Genomic DNA, 9,128 nt, shown 5'->3' on the forward strand with positions numbered 1-9,128 from the left:
ATAGTAGAGGATGAAATTGATAAACCTTCAACTTCGCAACATTGTAAGTTTGATAATGTGGAAGTTGAAAGCTGGAAATCTGATGATAATGAAGAAAACAGAGAAGAAATGAAAGATTCACATGAAATACCTCAACGAGTTGTGGTTGATCAAGTGTTTGAAAATACAAAATAATTTGACAAAATTTTAAATGACAAAGGCGCACATTATTTGGAAACCAACACTGTGGTATATCCAAATTTTGTATGTACTGATAAAACCATTTTTCCAAATCAAGTTTTTGTCACTACTGGAAATGCTGAGAAAGTTCATCCTGAATTCAACAAAATGATTGAAAAAGATAATCTAAAGTCAACCACAAAAGGTTTTTTCGCAAATCAAAACACAGAAGAAAACAATTTAACTCAAAATTCTTATATGTTTCAAAAACAAAAATCATTACAAAAATGGGTGGTTAAAGGTGAAGAACCAAACAAAATTTTTGAAAAAGTTGAAAAATCAAAGGCTGAAGTGAAATTAAATTCTCATGAATTCAAATTGATGGTTGGAAATTATTCAACAGAAAATAATGTTTCAAAAAGAAAAGCAAGAAAAACAATTTTCTGGCATGTTGTGTCAAATGACAAACCAAGAGATGAAAAAGAACACATTTCAAAAACAAAATCATCAAAATTTCAGAGCAAAAATAAACAAACAGATTCAAGTTTTAATAAACAAATAAATTTTGTTGATAAAATTCCATATGTTCGCAAATATGGCAACAATCGAAAATTTGAGAATTTGCAAAAATTTGCAAATAATCAAAAGTTTCAAAATGTTGGCAAATTCACGAATACTTCATCAAGTTTGACAGATTCAACTCAAGAAAAAGTAAAATTTTCACCAAAACAACCAAATTTTCCAAATCCTTCAGTTTCAAAATAGACCAAAGTATCATATACAAAAGGAAAATCTGATGTAAGTACAATCAATCGTTGGTTTGAAGGGAAAGGAAGAAAATATCAATGTGGGAAATTTATAGAGCAACAAATCAAGAATGCATTTGACAAGTTCGCAAATAACTCTTCCACTGCTAGTTCATCATCTCATCATTCGCAAGTTCCAGTTCAAAAATGGAAACCAGTTATCAAAAATGTGAATGTTGTGAAGGATAAGATTACAATCAATGGAAATCCAAAACTATTGAATGACTATATTTCAATATCTGGATCTGATGATGTTGATATAATGGATTCTGTCACAAACAAAGTAAAAACATGGTTTTTAAATTCAAAGAATTTGTTTCATTCTACTAATGATGGACCCAACAAGTCTTGGGTTCCTAAATTTTTCCAATAAATGCAGGTGATGTGTGACGAGCAATATGATACGAAATGGTATATTGATAGTGGTTGCTCTCGTCATATGACTGGAAGAAAGGAAAACTTGCGAGATTATAGAAGCTTGGAAAATGCAGGAGTAGTCAAATTTAGGAATAATCACAAGTGTCAAGTGAAAGGCTATGGGAAAGTCACAAATGGACAATTCACTATGAACAGAGTTGCTTATGTTGAAGGACTTCAACATAATTTGATAAGTGTGTCACAACTTGTTGTTGGTACTGGAAATCAAGTTGTATTTAATGAAGAAGGAAGTATCATTTCAAATGCGAATTCAAATGAAATACTTCTCAAATCCAAAAGATATGGTGATATGTTTACACTGGACATCAAACCAATTGTGAGAAAACCTGCTGTGTGTTTACTATCAAAAGCATCCAATGATGTCAGCTGGCATTGGCATAGAAGATTGTCACACTTGAACTTTCGAAATATTAACAAACTTGTCACTGAAGATTTAGTTCGAGGGTTACCTGTACTAAAATTTGACAATGATTCTCTGTGTGCAGCTTGCGAACAAGGAAAACAACATAGAAAAGGTCATCCGATTGTGATAGATTCAAAAATCGTAGAACCATTGGAACTTCTTCACATTGACTTGTGTGGACCGTCGACTGTTGCTACAATCAATAAAAAGCGGTACATTTTAGTTGTTGTAGATGATTTCTCTCGATTCAAATGGGTGTTTTTTCTCAGGTTAAAATCTAAAGTTGCTCAGACGATGATTGATTTTATCAAAAAGATTAAGCTTAGTCTGAAAAAGAATGTTCAAAAAATTAAAAGTGATAATGGTTCTGAGTTTAAAAATCAAACTCTTGATTCTTTTCTCACAAGAAAAGGCATTTCGCATAATTTCTCATCACCATATACTCCGCAACAAAATGGTGTTGTTGAAAGAAGAAATCGATCTCTATGTGAAGCAGCCAGAACCATGTTAACATATGCGAATCTACCTCAATATCTTTGGGCAGAAGCAGTTTCCACTGCATGTTTTACTCAGAATTGATCATTCATTCATCGAAGATTCAATGTTACTCCATATGAAATAATCAATAATAGGAAACCTAATGTAAAATTCTTTCATGTTTTTGGTTGCAGGTGTTTTATCATGAATCTCAAAGATAATTTGTCCAAGTTCCAAGCTAAAGCTGATGAAGGCATATTCTTAGGATATTCACAGAATTCAGTTGCATACAGAATGCTTAATAAAAGAACTAGAAAAGTTGAAGAAACTTTCAATTTAACGTTTGATGATTACTATCTTAAACAAATGGATACTAAATTTGAAAATAAATCAATACTTGTGGATTCAAATACTCAAATTGATAATTCTGAAATAAATGATTTTGATTATGACTTAATTTTCGGAATTCCTGACAGGGCAATTGAAGCAGAAAATAATGCTCCTGATAATCAAACATCAGAATTCTCAAAACATACTGATGATTCGACAATAACTACAAGCACAATAACTTGCGAAAGTATGCTTGATGCTTGTATGGAGGAGGAGCATACGAGTATTCATGAAGATTGTCAGCCAACTTTTGAGGGGGAGAATGAAAATATAAATCATCAAGTTGAGGGGGAGCATTCGTAGAATCAACAGGAACATCATTTTGAGGGGGAGCATCAAGATGAAGATCATGTTGAGGAGGAGCATGATGAAACAAAGACAATTAATCTTGATGAAAATGATGAGTTTCATGAACTAAATGATAATTTTTCTATTGCAGGATCTGAAAATGAAGATATGTATGAAGATGCACCATTAGAATTTGATCCTAATTTTCCACCACTTGAGAAATGGACAAGAAATCATCCAAAAGAACAGGTAATTGGTAATACACAAGATGGTGTGTTAACAAGAGCTCAAATTCGTACGAAAAATGAGGTACTGAATGCGAACCAAGAACTATGTATGTTTAATGTCTTTATTTCGAAAATAGAGCCAAAGACAGTAAAAGATGCTATGGAACACTCAGATTGGGTTGTTGCTATGCAATCTGAACTGGCTGAATTTGAACGAAACAAGGTTTGGAGATTAATTTCTAAACCTTCTAATGTTTCAATTGTCGGATTAAAATGAATTTTTAAAAATAAAACCGACAAAGATGGCAATATTATTCGAAATAAAGCTAGACTAGTGGTTAAAGGTTATTCGCAACAAGAAGGAATAGACTATGAAGAAACATTTGTACCTGTTGCAATACTTGAAGCAGTTCGCATATTTTTAGCTTATACAGCTCACAAAGACTTTGATGTTTATCAAATGGATGTTAAGTGTGCATTCTTAAATGGAGAACTAGAAGAAACAGTTTATGTTGAACAACCACCAAGATTTATAAACAATGAACATCCTGATCATGTTTACATCCTAGATAAGGCTGTATATGGATTAAAACAAGCACCAAGAGCCTGGTACGCAACACTTACAAATTTCTTGAAACAATCTAAATTTAAACAAGGATCAGTTGACCCTACATTATTTTGCAAGAAAGTTGGATGTCATCTCATGCTTGTTCAAATTTATGTTGATGATATTATCTTTGGCTCAACTGATCCAACATTGTCAATTGAATTTGAAAATCTAATGAAAAGTCAGTTTGAAATGAGCATGATGGGAAAAATTAATAATTTTCTTGGTTTAAATATAAGACAGAACAGGGATGGAATCTTAATCAATCAAGAAAAATATACGAAGAACTTGCTTGAAAAGTTTGGAATGACTAATAACACGAAACTAAGAGTACCAATGGCAGTAGGAACAAGACTAACTCCTTCGTTAGATGCTCCAGCTGTTGATTTAACACTTTATCGAAGCATGATAGGGTCTTTATTGTACTTAACTGCAAGTAGACCTGATATTATGTTTTCGGTTTGCAATTGTGCTAGATATCAAGCTAATCCCAGAGAACCTCATTTGACTGCAGTGAAAAATATTTTTCGCTATCTTAAGGGAACAGTTTCGTTAGGACTTTGGTATCCTTCGAAAACGAGGTTTTTCATTTAAGCTTTTTCAGATTCTGATCTAGGAGGATGTACTTTGGATAGGAAAAGTATGAGTGGTGGATGCCAACTATTGGATGGGAAGTTGGTGAGTTGGCAATCAAAGAAACAAACTTGTGTGGCTATATCAACTGCTGAGGCTGAATACATTGCTGCTGCTGCTTGCACTTCGCAAATTATTTGGATTCAGAGTAAACTTCGTGACTATGCAATAAACATGAAAAAGATTCCTTTGTATTGTGATTCGCAAAGTGCAATTCACATTTGACATAATCCAGTACAACATTCAAAGACAAAACACATTGCTCTTCGATATCATTTTATCAAAGATCATGTGGAAGATGGGAATATTGAAATTCATTTTATTAAAACAACTAAACAACTTGCTGATACTTTTACAAAACCTCTTGATGAAAAATCATTTGTTAGAATTTTAGCAGGTTTGGGGATGATCGATGCGAATTCAATTTCAAAAACTCAAGAATGAAAGTCTTGTTCAGCAGTTATGAGTCAGACTTGTTCAGATGTTACTGTTCATCCAGAGGCTTCACATGACTTCGCATCTACATCTTTTCACATTTGCGATCATAACAACTAAGGTTAGGTTTACGATTCATTTTGTAGTTTTTAACTTTTAAAAAATCAAAATTCCAAAAAGATTTTATGTTTATTCATTTTTGTTTTTGAAAAATTAAAAATCCAAAAAGATTTTATGTTTATTCATTTTTTTGTTTTTGAAAAATTAAAATTCCAAAAAGATTTTGTTTGGTTATGTTTTTATTTTGAAAAATTCAAAAATCACAAAAATATTTTTGTTTTCTCTGTTCTTTAAACATTGTGTGCTGAGAATTTAGTACAGGGCTTAATGCGAAGAAGTCATACTTATGTGTTTCTACGGGAAGGTATTAAATTTAAAAAAAAAACTAGTTAGGATGTCCCTAGAAGCATGCTGTTGTATGTAGACCAAAAGCCGCAACAAGACTCTATGTGTGAAAAGAAAGCCATAATGAAATTATCACATGAAAATTTCTTCCCAAAAAGGCTTATATTCGCATAAGTCAAAAGTGCTACCTTACTCTTCTCAAATGAGTTAAGAGTTTTCTGTCTTGTCCATTATAACAGAGGTACACTTCGATTCTTATCCAATCTTTTTATACCAAACAATTCTTTCAATCCAAATTTTGGAAGAGATTTGTCTTTGAGGTCTTTGATCAAACCAATCAAAACCTAGACAAATCACAAGTCTGTGTTTATGATCTAACATCATGAGTCCATGATGGAAGTGAAACCCAAACATCATAAACCTTAAGGAATTGACGGGGAACTTTGTTCCAGATTTTTACGAAACCTTTGTTTCAGTATCAAAAATTTCGAAACTCCAAATCATATTCAATTCGCATGTGTGGTCTTGATCAAATATTCGCAACCAACAATGTTTGTTACCCAACAAGATCCAGAACAAAATTTTCTTTTGAATATGATTTCTGTGTGAGTTTTATTCGCAAATCCTAGTCATGATAAATATTTTCAAAAGCCAACTTGTCACTGACTACACTAGTCAAACAAGTAAGTTCATTTACAATTTCTCACCTTATGTTAAGGTTGATATGTAATGAAATTTAAAACCAATCCAAAATGTCTTTTAAAAGAAGCCCTTCGATACTTCTCTAAAAGTTTTCGATTTTAATTCACGGGAAACTACACAAGCTGTTGATTATCTCTCTTGATGATTAACGAAGCAACCTTTTCCTGGGGTTTAACTGCATTCATGTCAAATTCAATTTTTGACATCACAAAATTCCAAAAATTTTTTGTTTCTCATCTTATTCTGTTGACACAATGCACACACGAAATCCTTGAGGTTCTGAGTAAAACCAACTCAGACTGATGATTTCGCAAATCTGGCATATGACTTCACTTTATATCCGAAAACTGAAATAGCCTTGACTCCATGCGAAGGGTTTTAACGGTTCAGATTCTGTAACGGGAAACTTGACAGGCTGTGTACTCAAGATGGTTGGTATTCTATCCGGTTTTCAAGGAGATGTGACAGTTACTTTTTGAAGCATGGTTATCTTTTGCAGTCATGATCCGATTTTCAAGGTGCCACATCGGATAACATTAAATGCATCCCGATTTAATTTCAAATCAATTTGGGTAAACTATAAAAGGGGGATCAAGAACACTATATATGTTTACGCAAACAGAACTCTCACAAACCTCCAAAGTTTCAAACTTGATTAAACATCATCTCTTTCAAACCCTAACAATGGCAGCCACTCAATCCAACACCGATGAAGTTCTTTCTCAATCCCTGATGAAAATCCAAAGCACAAATTATCAAGTTGATCCAAATGTATCTTCTTATCCTGAAGGCTTGAAGATGCTTATCGTTTCCCTGATACAATCACCTCTATCGACTGTCATGTTTAGTTCCTTCTCTGTTCCGATGACATGGTTATCCTTGGCAGCTTCAACGACATCATACAATCATACAGCTGATGTGATAACATTCAACTTGATAAACAACAAACGGATCAAACTTTCCAAGAAGATGTTTGTTGAATTCTTGCAGATTCCAAACAACCCTCCATCTTTCAAACCCGTTAACCCTCAAATCATTCACATGTTCAATGAGATGGGTCATCAACCAGATCTTAAGAAGATCAGTGACTTTTGAAAGTCTGGGTTGCTGTGCATATGGAATTTCTTATTTGTAATTTTTCTCAGATGCCTAACAGGAAGATCAGTTGGACTGGATAGAGGACGAATGGAAGTATATGCCATGGTTGTGGGCATATACTATGACATAAACTTCGATTATGCAACCCAGTTATGGAAGGAATTTGTTAAGAGTATCGAAAACACAAATTCTGAAAAAGGGATTTCGTATGCAAGGTATTGGAGCTTAATTCTGGAGAAGATATATGAAAAATAAGGGATTCCAGTAACAGAGGATGTTGAAGTTGCTGAATTTTCTTTGTATCAGTTTCCAAAGGTAGTAGAAGATGATGAGGCTATATTTATTCATGTGGCTCGCATTCCAGATGCAATGCTTCGCAAGGTATCTCAAACTCAGAAGGTCTTGGTGAGATATTTGCAAACAATTGATCAATCAGTGCAGACTGGAATATTATTAGATGTTGCTGCTCCGTCAAAGAAGAAGAAGTCCACAAAGAAGGATGCGAAAGGTTCATCTTCACAACAAGCTCAAAATGAAGATGTTCAGATTGAAGAAACTTCATCTAAATCAAAGAAAGAAATAATACCTTCCAAGTCTGCGGTATTGAAGAAAATTTGTGAGGCTGAGGTGAGCAGTAAAGGGGTTACTATTCGCAGTATTCCAGCTCCGGTTTCTCCAGGAAAGAAAAGGAAAAGAGCTGAAGATGTTGCGAAAAACATGTAACATACTCTCATAAAAAGACGGAAACTGGTGATTCGAAATGAATCATCTGATGAAGAAATAGTTCCAGAAACTCCACCGGTGACATCTAAGGTAAATGTTTCATTACCCATTATCCCTACTTCGCAAATCTCTACCACAATACCACTCACCGAACCACTCGAAATAGTCACTACCAAATCAGTTTTTGAGGAGGTACCTATTTCTGATACGGTTGTCAATGTATCTGATACGGGGGCACCTATCTCGAGTGTTGAAACCACATTCCCAATCACCTTACCCATTTCTTTACCAATTGTTTCAATTCCATCTACAACTCTATCCACCACCTCATCAATTTTTGATCATCCTCTTCAAAACCCATTTACAACACTTTTTCCATCACAATCACTAGAAAATCCTCAACCTTCGCAACCTTTATCTAATAATGAAGCTGAAGGAGGAGCCTATGGAGGGGTAATTGAAGACATTCATTTTGATTCAGAGGGGGAGGATATTCCTGATCGTATGCTTATGACAAGAGAACACTTTAAAATCCTGAATCATAAGTTGAATGCTATTATTCAATCGCAAGCTTATTCTGGCAGGATGTCTTCTATCTTAGCAATGGAGGTTGATGTAATGATCAAGGGTGCTGAGAAGCGTATAATGGAGAAGGTTGATCAATCTGATAAGAATAATGAGCTTCGAATTCAAGCTCAAGGGAGTAATTTTTCTTCAGTGGTCCAGGATTTGAAAACATTTGCAAAAGAACGTCATGTTCTTTTTGTACAGGATGTGAAGAAATTTCGGGAGGATGTCAAATATAAGCTTCAAGAGTTGAAAACTGAACTTGCGAAGGAGCTCCAAGATATTCATACTCAAAATGTTGAAGTTCTAAAGCAGATTGAGGAGGTTTTTTCAAAAGTGCAAAAGTTTGTTGATGTTCCTATCCTTAAAGCCAATAACGAAGAAACAAAGGAGAAGTTTGATCAGCTGATCAAGTTGGTGACAAAGCTTAAAACGGTGGTTTCGCAATCTTCACCTACACAAATCCTCACTCCTGAGTTCTTGTCTCTAAAGATTAATACTTTAGAACAAGCAATTCAGAAAGCTCTTGCTCCACTCGCCAATTTTACCTCTTTACTACCAAGGGGTGCCCCACCTGCTTTCATAGGGCTGCAAGGGGGAGAGAAAAGTTTAAGTAAAGAGGAGGATGCAAAGACAGTGGGAAAAGTTATATCTACCCAGCTTAAAACTACTCTTCCCATACTTACGAAGCAAATTTCCTCAACTACAATAACCACAAAACCGATTGCCAAAGGAATCTTTAGTGGAGAAAAAGAAGGAGGTTCGAGTTC

Source organism: Lactuca saligna, chromosome 3 (assembly GCF_052625555.1).
Source record: "Lactuca saligna cultivar CGN05327 chromosome 3, ASM5262555v1, whole genome shotgun sequence".
In the NCBI taxonomy this organism is placed as follows: Eukaryota; Viridiplantae; Streptophyta; class Magnoliopsida; order Asterales; family Asteraceae; genus Lactuca; species Lactuca saligna.